The sequence below is a fragment of the Aquila chrysaetos genome, chromosome 4, assembly GCF_900496995.4.
Source record: "Aquila chrysaetos chrysaetos chromosome 4, bAquChr1.4, whole genome shotgun sequence".
Taxonomy (NCBI): domain Eukaryota; kingdom Metazoa; phylum Chordata; class Aves; order Accipitriformes; family Accipitridae; genus Aquila; species Aquila chrysaetos.
This window is the reverse complement of record NC_044007.1, coordinates 15490158-15506119: the sequence shown is the minus strand read 5'-3', so window position 1 is coordinate 15506119 and position 15962 is coordinate 15490158.

The window sequence follows — 15962 nt, the reverse complement described above, 5'->3', positions numbered from 1 at the left end:
AATGACAATGCTGTTGGACATGCATAATTGAATGTTACTAAGCCACCCAACAGCATTCCGTGTTACGTGGGTTTGATTTCTTTTTCCCAGATAGTGCTGAACAGATTGGTAGGAGTCTGAGGGGAAGAAAACAGAAAGAATTATATTCTGACTTGCACCCTAGATGCTGAGCCTCACCTTCCACCAACTCTCCAGCCTGAGATCGTTTCTCCCAATGTGTAGGTGTAGGAGAAATTTTATTCCGAATGTGGCATATAGGCTGTATTTCAGTCTCCCTTTATGTTTATCAGTAACATAAATCTCATTTCTTACAGTGCAGAACATCTCTTGAAGGCAGGAACTCATTGACCACATGCTGCAGCAGTTGGAGAGGCATGCCTACTAATTACTGGCACTCTGCAGCACTTACATCAACATTTGCTGTTGCAAGTAATAATAATGAGCCACAGCATGGGCTGGATCACACAACCAATAGCTTCCATCCTACTTCTTGGTTTTTACCCTAGCTTTTATTTTTAACTTTCTACCTTTGCACCCTGATCACCTTGGTCATCCCTGGACCATGAACAGGCTCCGGGTCTGACAAAACTTCCAAGTTGGAACGAAGGAAAATGAAAGCACTAACACTGTCTGGAAATTTGTCTGAGACAGAGATTTCCCCTGAGCCTCTCGCACATATTTCGAAAAGTATATTTAGGTTAATGTTCCCCAAGGTATGGCAGGCCTGGCTGTGACAGCATGGGCTGGTGTTACAGAACAATTTTCCTATATCAAGTGAGCAGGAAGCCTTTGTAGATCATAGTCAGATAAAATGGGTTGTATGTCCATCCAGTTCTGAGGTGTTAGCCATCTTCATTCAGACTAAAAAGATATCAGGGGAACTGATGGTTCACTGAGTTACCAGAGTGAATCAGTGAGGTCTGCTTAGGTGAATGGAGATCCAATGCTTTCACACACATGTGAATGTTAGGCGAACGGAGGTTTTATATGGTTAGCTCTTTGTGGTGGCCTCCTTTTCATCTTTTACAACTCTGCAAGTTCCTCGTAAGCAGGTAGTATCAGCAAAGGCTGGACAACTCACGGACAGCTGTGGTGGATACTTCAGGACGCTGCAGCAGCCCTGACTGCTCTTTTAACAGACGTTTCCCTCTGGATGCTTCATAGGTTATTTCACACTGACTGACGTCCGTGGTCTGAGAGCTATTGGTAATGTGCTGGACTCACTCGTCTGTTGCTCTGGTTTGTGACCATGCCACCCTGCGTAAAGCAGGGCACTGCACCAGCACCAAAAGCAGAGCGTGGTGGATGCCTTCGTCCTTTTCTGTGAATTGTTCCTGTCCCTGGTCACCTTTCCATCCAAGTGATCTCGGAAAAGTCAGCTTTCTCTGTACGCCAGCAGGGGCAATTGCCGATCCATCTGAGGCAAAGCCCAGCCAGCATCGGCTCAGGAACTCCCCGCCTCTTCCTGCAGTACATCAAGAAATTAGATGTAACATCCGAAAGTCCAGCTCACGTTGTCTTCTCAGGCTGGGCTATACAAAGGGTGACTCCCGAAGGGTACCTCAGCCCATACACTGCGTCCTCCCTCACCAGAAAGCTACTTCCTTGCTACCTTTCTACCTGGTAGAACAAATCACCTTCTTCTTTCCATCCACAGGCCCCCTTAGTCCCTTCTTAGCCAAATTAACGTACACTAGCAGTCTGGAGACTCACAGAGATGCTTGCAGCAACATGTGCTTGGCTCCTGCAACAAGTCCATGGAGAGCACTCTCATGCCACTGCACAAAATGAAGCAAAGTATACTCCATGCAGCATGCGAAGCCTAAACTTTAACTCCTTTATTTTCTAGTCTCTTTCTTTCTTATTTTGATTAATACTTCAAAAGCCACTACCAGTACTGAATTAATTGCCAGTATCTTGACTAGCAGCTTGCGTTTTCGAGCTTAAGAAGCTAACGTTGGTCATAACGCATCAGCCTGAAGGGGCATGTTGTCCAATATCCTATTTCTGAGAAAAAGCAAGGGAAGAGCACAGCTACATATACTGGTACTGCCATGAAATATCCTCCCTGCCTCCAGCAGCCTGGGGACTACACAGGCAGTGCAGGCAGTTTTTTTATGAATGATAATGTGATATATGCTCTCTATTTTTAGTCAGCCAGCACATATAAGAAGCTTCTAGGATTTTAGTCGACTCAAGCAGGAGGAAAAAAAAAATTTTAGACATTATTTATTTCTATATATAAGGAGGAAAGTACTGTTTCTTTCCCCCAATGTATTCCTATTCTCCTCTTATTCAAGGTTCTGCACGCTGGAAAAGTAAATATACCTGTGAGTTAAACACATCTTTTTAGTTGAAACTGATATGAGGACTTAACGAAAAAAAAAAAAGGTAAAATGCTCATGTCTCAGTTGAGTCTGATTTTTTCAAAATAAAAATCCATATTGATCAATACTTGTTAAATCAGAAGATGGATGGTCAAACAACCAGGTAAACAGTGTTAGTTTGCTAGCTGTTTTCCCAAACCAGAGCCAAGATTTTTAATAGTGCCAAAGATGAGTGTCAATAGGCGCCGAAGAAAGTCTGTACAATGCACAACAGGAAGTTTTAGTGGTCCTATCAAGTCTAGAAATTATGCTACATGCTCCGAGTGTCCTTTCCTGGCACTTACCTATTGATCTTCTACATACACATGTGCTATAGCATAGTTAAGAAGTTGCCTAATTTGAAATATTACTCAGACTTCAACTCCCACAGATCTCAGTGTTTATGTTTCTGAGGAAAAAAAACCCACAAAACAAAACAAGAAAAAGATTTGGCTGTCTTTTCAGGAGTCTAGATGTGGAGACAGAAAAATAGATACTCAGATCCTGGCACCAGATGTCTGATGGTGTGTTTGGAGAATTAATAAGACTGGATAGACAAGAAAAATGGAGAGGAAGGCTTCACCCAATATAATAGGAATGTATCTGCAAGCAATTATTATGTCATTATAATTTCACAAACAATACATATTAACCAGTACACAAATCTCCGTAAGTGCTAAATGAAATGTTAACCATTATATTCCGAATGCTTTATCACAAGAGACATTTTGTGACATCAGAAACTAGTTTTCCTTCCACTCAATTATCTCTATTAACTGGTAATGTATACTGAATCCCTGCCATGCATTTCGTAACACTGATCCTCATTAACTGAGTAAACAGAAATACAGTCTCATTGGCAAGGCGACTCAAGTGACCGGAAAGCAGAGATCGCTCTGGCCAGAGATCATCCATCATCAGTCCCCATGCCAGGGTATGAAGTTAGCATGTAATTAATAGGCACCCAGGGTGAGCAGGACCAGAGATGGAGTCTGGAGCAAACAGAACACTTCTGCAAAAGCCCACAGCTATGGCAGGGTGCAAGACTTTGCTTTATAGGAAGCATTTTACAGCATCAGGTGGATTTCAATTCCCCCAAAACCTGGAGCAATTTATAAAGCAAAACGACATTAAACCAAAAAGCGCAGAGCACGCAAACGCATAACCCAGTTTTGTTTTCTCCCATGCAGCAGTGCAAAATTGGACAATTATCCTTCCCTTGAAAGACTTGAATTATAAATGACATTTCTAGATCTCTATAAATGGGTAATTCTCACACTGTCGTGTAGTGGGCCTGATGCTTATTAACTTTGACCTCATGTATAAAATGCTATCAAACCAAGGACCCACTTCAGAAAAACATTTAAGCATGTGCTTAAGCTTAAGTGCTGCAATGAAGCTGTTGGGAGTAAAGTTCGTATTTAAATACTTTGCAAAGCAGGGGTGTCATTATGAGTCGAAAAGCAGCCCTGGACTTAAACTGCTCTGACTCCAGAGCGGCTGCATCCGCTTTGTCTCACTCTGGAGCGGTTCAAACGGCCGAGCAGGGAGCACAGCTGTGCAGAAACAACCCCAGCCCCAAAATCCACCGACTTCAGTTCTGCTGGCCTTTCTCCCCCATTCGGTATAATTGCATGAGCACAGCTTGAATCTCTTCTCACTTCTGCAAGTGTAAATCACAAGTAAATCCTCTGAGGAGGGGACTGAATAGTGGAAACGGGGAGAGAATGAGGCCAGCTCTTCTCTCTGTAGGTACGCCGTAAAATTGCACCAGCGCTGGAAAAACAATCCCTAGGAAAAAAAAATAAAAAGGAAAAAGGTTTCTGTAAAACTGTCACGCACAACAGCTCAGAATTTCCTACTGTGCTTCTGTCATCACCTTCCGATCACCCTTTAACTTTGTAGCTTATCTAATTATTCCTGAGTTTGCCGAGCCCGGTTCTCCCCTGACAACACTTGAGTGTAAATGCACCGACTGTGGTTACACACGATTTACACCAGCAGGAGCGGGCAAGTGAAGAAATGGCTCCGGTGGCCCTTACCTTCCCACCACTGAGCATCTTTAACTCACAAAGACTAAGGATCACACCCGGCAGCTTGTCCCTTGTGGGTTGGGTTGTACAGGCGTGGAGTCTATTACGGGATTTATTAACGGAGAAGGTGGTGATGGCAGTGCTGTTCTTCCTGCAATTTGCATAAAATCTGTGCAGAAAGAGGGAGAAAAATTGTGAACATCTGGCTATACCCGTAGCCGGTACAGAATTCCATTACTGTGTTGGCACAAGCCTGTGAGCACGGCACTGCTAAATAATTCATTAAATTAACAGAAGTTGCACGTGGAAGATGTACACTAATCTAACGCAGAGGAACACTGTTCTCTATGGCAGAACAAGCCTTACAAGAATGAGGTATTTACCACCTGATGTCAAACCAAAGCCTAGAAGGCTGTCGTCGTTCCTCCAGTGAATTTAGTATGTGATAAAATCTCGGAGGAGACTCATTGCCCAGTCCCGTAGATGCTCATTCTGCATCACAGGGGACAAGGACAGCTGCTCTGCCTTCCCCATGGCAGTCGTGTCGCTGGGCTGCAGAGAGACCCTGCCTAAGCACTGTCAAGACAGAAAATATGATATGAGCAGGACTAGCACCGAGTGCGTCACTCACTTGGCGTAGCAGCTCGCCCAGCGTCGCTCTCTAGATGAGGCTGCTGAAGAGCTCTCAGCCAGGCAAGACACACGGCTTCTGCCCCCTTGACGTTGTGTGGGTGTATGTGTCTCCCAGCTGCTGGAGGAGAGCCACAAGGCCAGCACAGTGAAACGTGAGCACGAGGCTCAGCAGGGCACGCAGAGCTCCCCAGGGCCAGATCCAGACCCAGACTACCCAGAGCCCAGGGTGAGGTGCTTAACTGTCTCAGAGGAGCTGGGAGAAAGTCCCAGGGCTGGGACTCCTGCTGCAGGTCGGCGCATCTCCCCACTCAGGAGAGGCATTTCCTCACTCTGTGTCACGCGATGTCTTGGTGTCCTTGGTGTCTGCAAGCAGTTCAGGTACTCACAGGATTAAGCCACAGAAGAATCTTCTTAAACAGCAAAGAGAGCATAATCAGAAATCAGCATCAGCTGGAGAACCCAGACAGAAGCAGCACAATGTTGGTCACTTATTCATGATTAATTCAACCATCTCTAATTTGCCTAACATACAGAATTTGCATTTACTCTGAATTTGCTGTATTAGCTTCCATACAGCATGACATTGGCTCCCTGCAAAACCCATTTCTCATCTCTTTGTAAGCTAAATATTTCCATCCTTTTTTCTTTTCTTTTTTTTTTCTTTTTCTTCATTTTTAAAGCAATGAAATCTAGTACAGTTCCTCTCTATTGTTTTGCAAACAACTGCTGAGTAAAAGAGCAAAACTGTGTCAGATCTCCATATCACCTGAAAGAATGTGGTTCTCAGAAAGGACAGTGCTTTCATCTTAATTGCTAGCTGGCAACAAAAGTGTTGGAGTTCAGCACTTCAATATAAATCAATGATGGAAAAAAATCATAACAATTTACTAGAAAAGAGAGTACCTTTTACTGTGGGTATTTTATAATGCTGCAAAGGTAGGAGAATTACACAGCCTACTTGCTCTGCTAACATAATATTTATAAATCCCTATTATGCCAGTTTCCATCATTTAAAACTCTTTTTTTCTATTCCTGAGCAATTTGCAAACAGTGTTCTGTGTTCTGATAAACACTGAAATACAGATACCTTGCAATACCAAGTACTTGTGAGTTTACAAATGAGCTGTACAAAGCACTTGTAATTTAAAACTTATTTTTTAAAAAACGTACACAGCTCTGAGACTGCAGAGCTATAAAATATCACCCTGAACAGGCGTGTGATTCATTGCAATGCATTTAATGTCAGGCCTTTCATTATTTAGCATGAAACCTGGCCAGTGTGGCTGGCCCCACTCCAATGGGTACCACAGTTCCCAAACTCACCCCCCCATAATCCTGTAGCCTGATCTAGTGGTCGCTCAGCCCAGTGCAATGATTAGAATGCTAAAAAGGGGACTAGTGATTTGAAATAACCATCCTTACCTTAAAAGAGCTTAATCTCAGAGATAGGGGGAGAAACAGAAGGTCCATCGGGTATGCAGAAGCAGAGGTGCCGAACACCGTGGACACCAGTGGGTATCGCCTTTCCCAAGAGAGAACTTTCTATCACAGAGCATTAAACTGAGAGTTGCTTTAAAAAAAACAGTCTCTAATTAAATAGGATTAGTATATCTTGTCATTAAAGATGAATCTTTCTGGCTAAAATGCCAAGACTTTATTATAAACAAAACCAGCCTTTTCCGTAAGTCCATGGTGATCGAGTGTTTTAAATGTGTACCTACAAGCTAGCGTGAACCACTCACATTACCATTTGAAGTTGACATCCAAACTTCTCCAGCAGCTGGTCCCTGTATCCAATTAGTTTTCTTGACAGGACCTGAATATTAAGTTGTTGTGGGTTTTAATTAAATATTGAAGAATTATGGTGACATGGCATGACAGCCTACTGCAAAATAATTTACAATATCCTGTTACATTGTTATTTTAAAACAATTTTCCTAGCATGTTTAATCTTCTTAAAACCTGCTGCTAAATGAAATTACTGTATTTTGCTATATATCAAATAATGATAAATGGCATCTTGCATTTACATGTGCCTTCCATATCCAAGAAGCAGAGTACTCACTCCTCCTTACCTACCTCCCTCCTTCCCTTAAAGAGAAAAACATCACTTTCTATCATTGAGAAGCCTGAGGTTTTTAGAACAGATCCTCAGGGGGGTCACTTATATTTTAAAAACTGGGCTCACACTAAACATGTGCTATTACCATCAAAGGCAGAGAGGTCAAAATGGATATTACAAAACTGTACAAACCTTCTTTGTCTAGCAGCTCGGGTCAAAAAGTGCCAATTCCTCTGTCTGTTGTTTTGATGCAGTTTGTGCATTGGCTGATAAATGAATCACAAAATCCACCATTCAACAGCAATTAGGTGTGTAACAAAATGGGCTGGATCCCGTCCTCCCTTTCAGCTGCAAAACCCCACAGAGCATGATGAAATTCTTTGGGTAAGTGCAACCCAGAGCAGGATTTACCTGGCAAATACCAGTATTGGCATGTATTGTGTCAACCTAGTCAGGAAATACATATAGAGCTGGACTGATGCTTCTTTTCAGGTTTTTATGCAGTGCCCATCCCCTCATTAGCCAAGCAGTGATCCACTGTGCTTATCCTTCCACACACCCTGAGATCATGTGTTTAAAATAGACCTTCATGATACCAATATTTGAATATCACTGGCTACCTGAATGACGCTAGAATTTAGTTTTTTGATCAGCTTTGTTTGAACTAAACCAGAGGAGGAACATAAGATCTGTGAGCACACAGTATATTTTTCAAAGGTTAGAAAGATCTTTTTTCCAGCACGAGCAGGAAAAAATGCAGAGTTAATTTTGACAGCACAGACACTGCTGCCATTGTGCAGGCAGAAACTCGAACTTCCCAGCTGTCTTGCTGGCTCAACACTCCATTAGACGTTTGAAAGGGAAGAATACATGCTGGAAATTTTGTTTGGAGGAATAGCTCAAGGGCAGAATGTTAGACTGCTTTCACAAGCAGCATTCTGAAAGCCACATTATCATTATTATTATTAATAATAATAATAATTATTATTATTATTTCTCTTCTCCCTTTTATAATCTCCAACTTCCAGGGACATAATGACACACTGCTGTTTCTCAAAACTATAAGCATGGCAAATGAAACTTGGGCCAGCATCATCAACAGTAGCAGCTAAAAGCACACAGTACTGGTGCCATTTTTTAGCTTTATGAGGGCCATAGCATATGGATGGCTCAGCTTGCTCTGTCCTCTCCAGACCACAAAGAGCAGGGACTGCCCAGGCAATGTCAGCCTGCTCCACCGCTGGAGGGAAAGCATTTCAGCAACAGATGGTGGGGGAAGGAATTATTTGTGGGCAGCGTGATCTTCTCCATCTGCAGAACCCTATTCAATTTCTACAGTGATATTTAGTACCTGCCTTGGCAGTGCATCCCCACAGCTTATGTGCTGCCCGCGGAGCGGGGACACACGGGTCCATACCTAGTGCCCAGCTAAGGGCCAACTCCCAGCTGGTGTCGTCTCGGGCATGGACTTGAGCAGAGCTCTGGTACTTGTTAAGAAGGAGATCCCCACAGCGTGACATACCTTTGTGCAACCCTACCATCACATAGTGTTTGGTCAGGCTGTCCATGGACAAGTCTAAAAGTTTGCTTTCCAGAAGGTATCCCCAGCTTAGTTTTTGGGACCTAGTGGTGATGTGGATAATGTGAGGGCAAGCCATCTGCAGGTTTTAACAGCCTTGCTAAGCGCACAGGTCACGAGGAGTGGCAGAATTCAATTTACTGTCTAATTCCGCTGCAGAAACCAATGCCAAACTGAGCAATGCCATGCTAACCTGCAGCCTGAAAATAGGCAAAGCAGAGGTGCCCATGGGCCAGCCTGAATGTCACTGCAGAAATCCTGCTCAGTGTCAGTCTTATCTGGTATGATGTAAAGGGACATCTGTCTTCTAAAGAAAAAATCATCAGCAAACCCAACAATTTCAATCCAGCTGCAAACACAGCAATAAAAAGATGGATCAGGATGTGGGAAATAACAATAGCATGGATTAAAAAAAAAAAAGGAAATATAACACCTTTCTTTCACAATCTTTCTAGTGAGCCTAGTAGCCTTCCCCAGGCACACAGTGCATTTTCTTTGCACGTTGCTTCGAAACATCTTCCCAGAGCAGGGCCGTTCCTCCATGGCACCCCTGTAGAGAGACCACCCATGCTAGTGGCAGTCCTGCACACAGCATAGGTGACATCTTCATGCTGGAACAGAGGAAAGAATTTTTACTCTCCCTACGTTCTCCTTAATGTATATTCATCTTTCAGACTAAGTGACTAGGATTTCTGCCATGGAAGTGCTTTGGGGAGCCCATGTGACGAAAGCTTTAAAAGCATAAAGGGAACTATTAGTTTTTATGAATCCCAAAAGGCTATTCTGAGAGTTGCCCAAAGGGAAGACATGAGCAATACTTGAGAAGAAGAAATATTATTTTTCAATAAGGTATAAAATATTTACTATCTGCCAGTGATGGGTGCTGAATGATTTGTGGATATTACTTTGACAGTGCAGTGTTTAAGGATGCATTTCACCCTACATAGGCAATCATCAGAGCAGTATATCAAAAGCTAAAAATCTCCTGCCAGTATAGATATTGACTACATCTGAAAACAAATGCATGTATAACTCACCATGTATAACTTACCTTAAAGTTGTGTGATTTTTAAATATGTGCATATATATTGTATGTATCTTCTGTTGGGTGACACTCACAGCTGATATGTTTTGTTGCTCGAGAAGGAAAAAATCTAGGTTCTAATTTACATCACATGCAGGAAATTTAGATGCCTTTCCCATTATTTACTTAGGCAGGGTGGCTGTACTCCATCCTGCCAACCGAGGAATAAAAGCTTCCTCCATAGTCAGAGCAGACCAAAAGGTAGCCTCGGGATAATTCATCCTCCCTATCTTAGATCTTGTCTTCAGATGGGAGGAGTTGGTCTCTGGAGGTGCCCACCTGTAGCCACATGTCACAGATGAGCCCAGCGACCATAGAAAGGAAGAAAAATGAATGTCTACTGGCAAAATAGATACATCAGTATTTTGCATTTATTAAAAAATATTTTCTCAAAGTTATTGATCAGCATCCTCATAGCTTGTAGACCTGTGTGTATCCTGTATACTGGGCTGCATCAAAAGAATCGTGGCCAGCAGGTCGAGGGAGGTGATTCTGCCCCTCTACTCCACTCTGGTGAGACCCCACCTGCAGTACTGCAACCAGCTCTGGGGTCCTCAGCACAGGAAAGACATGGACCTGTTGGAGCAGGTCCAGAGAAGGGCCATGAAAATGATCAGAGGCATGGAACGCCTCTCCTATGAGGAAAGGCTGAGAGAGTTGGGGTTGTTCAGCCTGGAGAAGAGAAGGCTCTGGGGGGACCTTATTGCCGCCTTCCAGTACCTGAAGGGGGCTCATAGGAAAGATGGGGACAGACTTTTTGGTAGGGCCTGTGGCGATAAGACAAGGGGTAATGATTTTAAACTACAAGAGGGTAGATTCAGACTAGATACGAGGAAGACATTTTTTTATGGTGAGGGTGGTGAAACACTGGAACAGGTTGCCCAGAGAGGTGGTAGATGCCCCATCCCTGGAAACATTCAAGGTCAGGTTGGATGGGGCTCTGAGCAGCCTGATCTAGTTGAAGGTGTCAGTGCTTATTGCAGGGGGGTTGGACTAGATGACCTTTAAACGTCCCTTCAAACTGAAACTATTCTGTGGTTCTATGATTCTATGAAAACTCTCAAGAACAGTGGAGTCTTTGCTCCACTGGTTTTAGTCCATTTACACTCGAGCCCAGTGGGCTGCATTTTTAATTCTGGCTTCCACTGAGCTCAAACTGAGCTGAAAGGCTGTGGATATCATTGTTCAGTATACAAGAGTATTGAAAGCCCCAAGCTTTTTAATGGTTTCAGAGCAAGCAAGGTAAATCCCTTGTTTCTCACTTTTTTTCCCAAAATATTGTTTATTTTCAAATTGGTTTGGAACGGCAAAGTTAAACAAAGACTTCACATTTGCAGCAAGGACGTTGTGTAGATGGGCATATAAAACTCTAGGCCACTCGAGTGATGTTAATCTTCTGAATACATTGCCCAGTAGTAGTGCTGGACCTCTGGAAGCCTAATTACATGCCTCTCGATTATTCACAGGAGTGAAGCCTGGAAGATCAGGCTCCCCTAATGAGAGATCGCTTCACCCAAACCTGACATGTAGCTACCTCTGATATGGATTGTGGTAGCATTTAACAGTGCACAGCAAGATAACCCAACTAAATTGGGACAAGAAGTGGAAAAGGAATAATGCTGCCAACAGGAACTCAAGGGAGACTGTAAGTAGGCAGATTGCAGCTACCCGAGCTGTAATCGGGCCAAGAAGCCGGGGGGACTGCTGTCAGCAGCACAATAGTGGCTGCACTGTTCCAGGGATCTGAAGGAACTACAACCTAGTTTATTTCATATTAAACTGCACGGCCCCCTTATAACGGGCTCGGGTGGGAGTAAAGAGCAATACCTTGGAGTTAGCTCTGCTGTTTGCTAAAGGGCCTGATGTAGCTGCTGCCTGGGTGCATCCTACGCAGCAGATGACCCAGCTAACCCTGCCTGGCTGCATGCTCTGAAGGGAGAACTTAAAGGACTAGGAAGTAATCTGCAGCTATTACAGTTGCTGTTACTTTTCCGGTGCTTGCTTGCTTTATGGAGCTGTCTGGGGTCATTAGGAAGTTTCTGGATTGTATGAGACTTTTAAACTCTTTGGGTACCTATGAATAAACTGAGCCACATGAAACCATAGCCTAAAGGAAATTAAGAGTCTGAGTCTAATACTGGATGCATGCCTGAAAAAATCTATGAGTGCACCAGCAAGCTTAGATGCCCTCCCTTCTTACCAAATTCCTAGTGAGTCCTTTGTTGTTTTTTATTGTTTTCTGTTGCTCAGCTTCATCCCGAGAGGATTTAAAACAACCACAGCACTTCAAGCCATTCTGTAACAACCCTTTTGGTGGCTGCTCAGAGCAGCACAGAAAGCGCTAGCAGGAATGTGAGGTTGGCTCCTGAACACCAGGAATGCAATTGTTTAGGCATCCCACGACACACCAGAATACAGATTAATATTAATGAGAAAGCTCCCTCTGCTGAACTTCTCTTCGGCATTAATTTCTTAGCCAATCCATGTTCTGTGAGCCTGAAACCATGCATGGAGCTCATGTGAAGAGGGAGTCTGGCATGTCACAGGGCTGAGAAGCTCGGAGCCCAAACCGAGCCCCTCTGGGAGGGTCTCCTTGGTCTTTGCTTCTGGAGCAGTCGTTCCCTGTCAATGCTAACTTGTTGCATGAAGGCTTGCACATGGCTTCTGCAGTTGGCTGGGATGTGTTGCATGCCTAGCAGTGACCCACTTCAGTTATTTACTCCTGCATCACTAGTGTGATATATCTGGCTTAAGGCATCCAGCTTGTACCCCAGATGTTCACACAGCCCTTCAAATAATAGACCTGACCACAAGAAATCAGACTTTTCCTCCAGGACTGGCATTGGCTTCCCAAAGACTACCAAATGGAGTTCATGATGTGATGAACCATTCAAATGATTCACATTTTTGGCCCAAAATATCTTAAAGACTGTTTAAAGCCCTCAATAAAATCTGTACTCGGTAACTTTGCTCTTCTGCTGGAACCAGACGTCTCTAAAACTAGGGCAAATTTTATCTGTGGAGGAGACAGAACTGGTCAGCCTGCAACTGTGGAATGAGCTCCCTCAAGACTTAAGGTCCTTGTTTCTCTAACCTTGCCTTCTCTAAAATAAATAGAGCAAGAATTGCATTTTTCAAAGAAAACAAAGCCAAACAAAGCCAAAACTGATAAAGCTGTACCAAAATAAGACGTTCCAGGGCACACACTTCTCTCCAGAGGAGGGGAGAAGAGTAAACATCACATGATAGATATTAATCACATCACTTAAGGCATCAGTGCGAGGCATTCTGATCCTGAATAGAGATCTCTCATATTTCAAATACTATGCAGATTAAAAATCTGAATACTGAGCTATTCAGCCAATTTGTTGAATGGTCAGCTGTGATACTTTAACTTCTTCCTTAAAACCGCTTTGGAACTGGAAAGCTGCAATGTCCTCCCTTTCCGCAGGGGAGACTGATGTCTGAGACGGACACAGCTACCAGACAAATTAGTAGTAATTGTAGTAAAAATAGAAATAAGGGATGCCTGAATACATATGATGTATTTTTGGAAGACAGCACAGCTTTTATAAAGGTAAGTCCTGCCTTAGAATTCTATGACATGCCTTTGAAGGAGCCGATAAACATGTGGGTAAAGGGGATCCAGTCGATACGTGTTGCTTCTTTGCCAAAGGGTTTTGTGCATTAAATTCTTTTTGCCTGGTTTCAGTGAACACCCAACAAGTTAATGGGAGAGGAAGTAACAATAATTTATTGTACAGAAAACCCCTGAGCTCAAAACGGTTGAAAGCTGATCCCAGTATCATGTATGTTTGTCTTGTTCTTATAGTCTTCATTACACAAACATCTTCACTCTTCCCTACACACAAAACGATATCAAACTACATAAGCCTTTGATCTGACCGTTTGCCGTTTTATCCAGCTATTGATCATTTCAGCACCTTTCATTAATTGGCAATAAGGAATCATCATCAGAGTAAGAAACAAAGTTTGGAATTTGGTTGGAAATGAGTTTGAATCTCTCTTCTCTCAATTTTCTTCCCACTGGACTTTAATCCCTCCTCATTAAATGGCAGTGCTCTACTTCCCTACCTTACTGACGTGATGTGAAAGACTGAGAGGTGCCTTGACTTTGCAGTAATGAGGGACGGTAGACACCCTATTTACAGAGAAGGCAGGAAAAAATGTGTTGTAGGAATACAGACATGGTCTGTCCTTGGTTTTATGAAAGATAAAGAACAGAATTCACTTCAGCAGAATGCTTTAATGACTCCCAGGTTGAAAGCAGGGTAAAAAAATGCTACCTGGAAACATAGCGGTGCGCAATAACACAGTGACAATGAATCTCTTTCTTTTAATACGGTCATCTGCGGTTCTGCTGACATAGCCCTGTAAGCCGTGTTCCTGTGAAGTAATGGAAGAAAGCCCTGGGTTACAATTTCCAGGCTGTCAGAGAAACCCAGTCATGACTTGATACGGCTTCTATCATGCCACTATTAGCATTAGCAGCCTGGAAGGAAAAAAATAGAGCCCTTCAAAAAGTTATTTGAGAGAGATCTGCAGGGAAGCTGAACCCATGTGAGCTCTGGTCTAGTTTAAGGACTATCTCTGTTAGCAGGCTTTAAACAGTTTTCTTCAGCAGCATAAGGTAGACAAAACCTGCCCCAATTCATTTAGCTGCAAATAGGCTTCTACTGTCTTTTGAGATGCTTTTGGGTACCCAGGACAACCATGTGAGGCTGCCAGATGAGGCTCTGAGTTCCCAGGGGACCCAGCCCTTTCGGAGGGTCGGCTGCAGAGAAAGAGGTACCAAGGGCATCTGCGGTGGCACAAGGAACTGCTCTCAGTTTTTTACAGCCACAGAGTGATTCAAGTTAGATTGAGCTGCTTTGGGTTTTGACCCCTGAGGACCAGAATGACAGGAGAGCCCTGCCCTACCGGTCAGCACGGATAGGACCTTTGGCCTCTGCAGTGACAAGAAGAGAGCTCTTCTGGTAGCTGTGAATCACTGCCCGCTGACAAGGCCCTTCAGCTTCACGGAGCTGATGATCTTTTCTTTTCAAAACTGCGCTGTGAGCTAGTTTTCTACACTGTAGATCAGATGCCTTTTATCTCAAGCCTAGTGCCTATGTGAAAAAATAACAACATACATGGCTCTACTTTGGGCTACAGCAACCATGAGATGCAGCTGTGTTTCAAGGAGCAGGTTCCAGAAACCAAGGGAGAATCAATGTCAAGCTGCAAAGAGTGCAAGAGCCATTTCTGTTGGACATCCTTCAGCATCGATTAGATTTTTTTCTATTTTTACCTGATTTATTGTGTTTTTATGTAAAGGGCTCAGAAAATCACTAGTAGATAAGTGCCCTGGCAATACAAATATAAAAATGTACTTATGTTCCTATTTTTCAAATCACTTTTTACAAGCCGAATCTTGTGACCACAAGAAAGGTACATTGCATAGGTTACTAAGTGTGTGCAGGGAAAACTGAAGTGAAGCCGGGGTCCACTGAGAAAAGCCCGTGATAAAAAGAGAAAGGCTAAGAACCTCCTGGAAAGCTGTAAATATAATTAAAACATGGATAGGAGAATGTCAAATGGATTAAGGTTAATGGTTCACAGACTGCCACAGCTTGCTCATGAAGAGCATTAATGGTTTTATCAGAAAAAAGTGAAAAAGGAGACAGTGCACCGATCTGCCTCACTTCTGAAGCAATCTGCAGAGCGCTAGCTACTGCCCTGAAAGACGTCGCTCAACCAGGTTAAGAATGGCCACCTGAAGACTGCAGTATATCGAGGTGGGAGGGAAAAAGCCTTAGAAACCTGGGTCTGCAACCTGAAATCTGAACCTCACCTAGTTTACGGTCTGATCCAAAAGAAAATGTTGCAGGAAGCTTGGGCTGGCTCGAAATATTATCTCAGAGCATCTCTTTCAGCTCCCTCAGAGCATCTCTTTCAGCTCCCTCCTGCATTATTTGGCAGTGTCTTTTGATACCGCTGTTTTTCTCTCAGTGATTTCAGAAGCAGCTGGCTCTTCTCCAGGCGAATGCTGGCTGGAGTGCTGGGGGAGAGGCCGCTGTGGAGGAAAAGCCCTTGTTGTATGTGCTGTGCACGGAGAGGATATCCTAGCTGTGTTCACATCATGTGGAGGGAGGTGGGAAAGAGGGGACGGGGGCCGTACACTGAGGAGCTGGATAAGAAATGG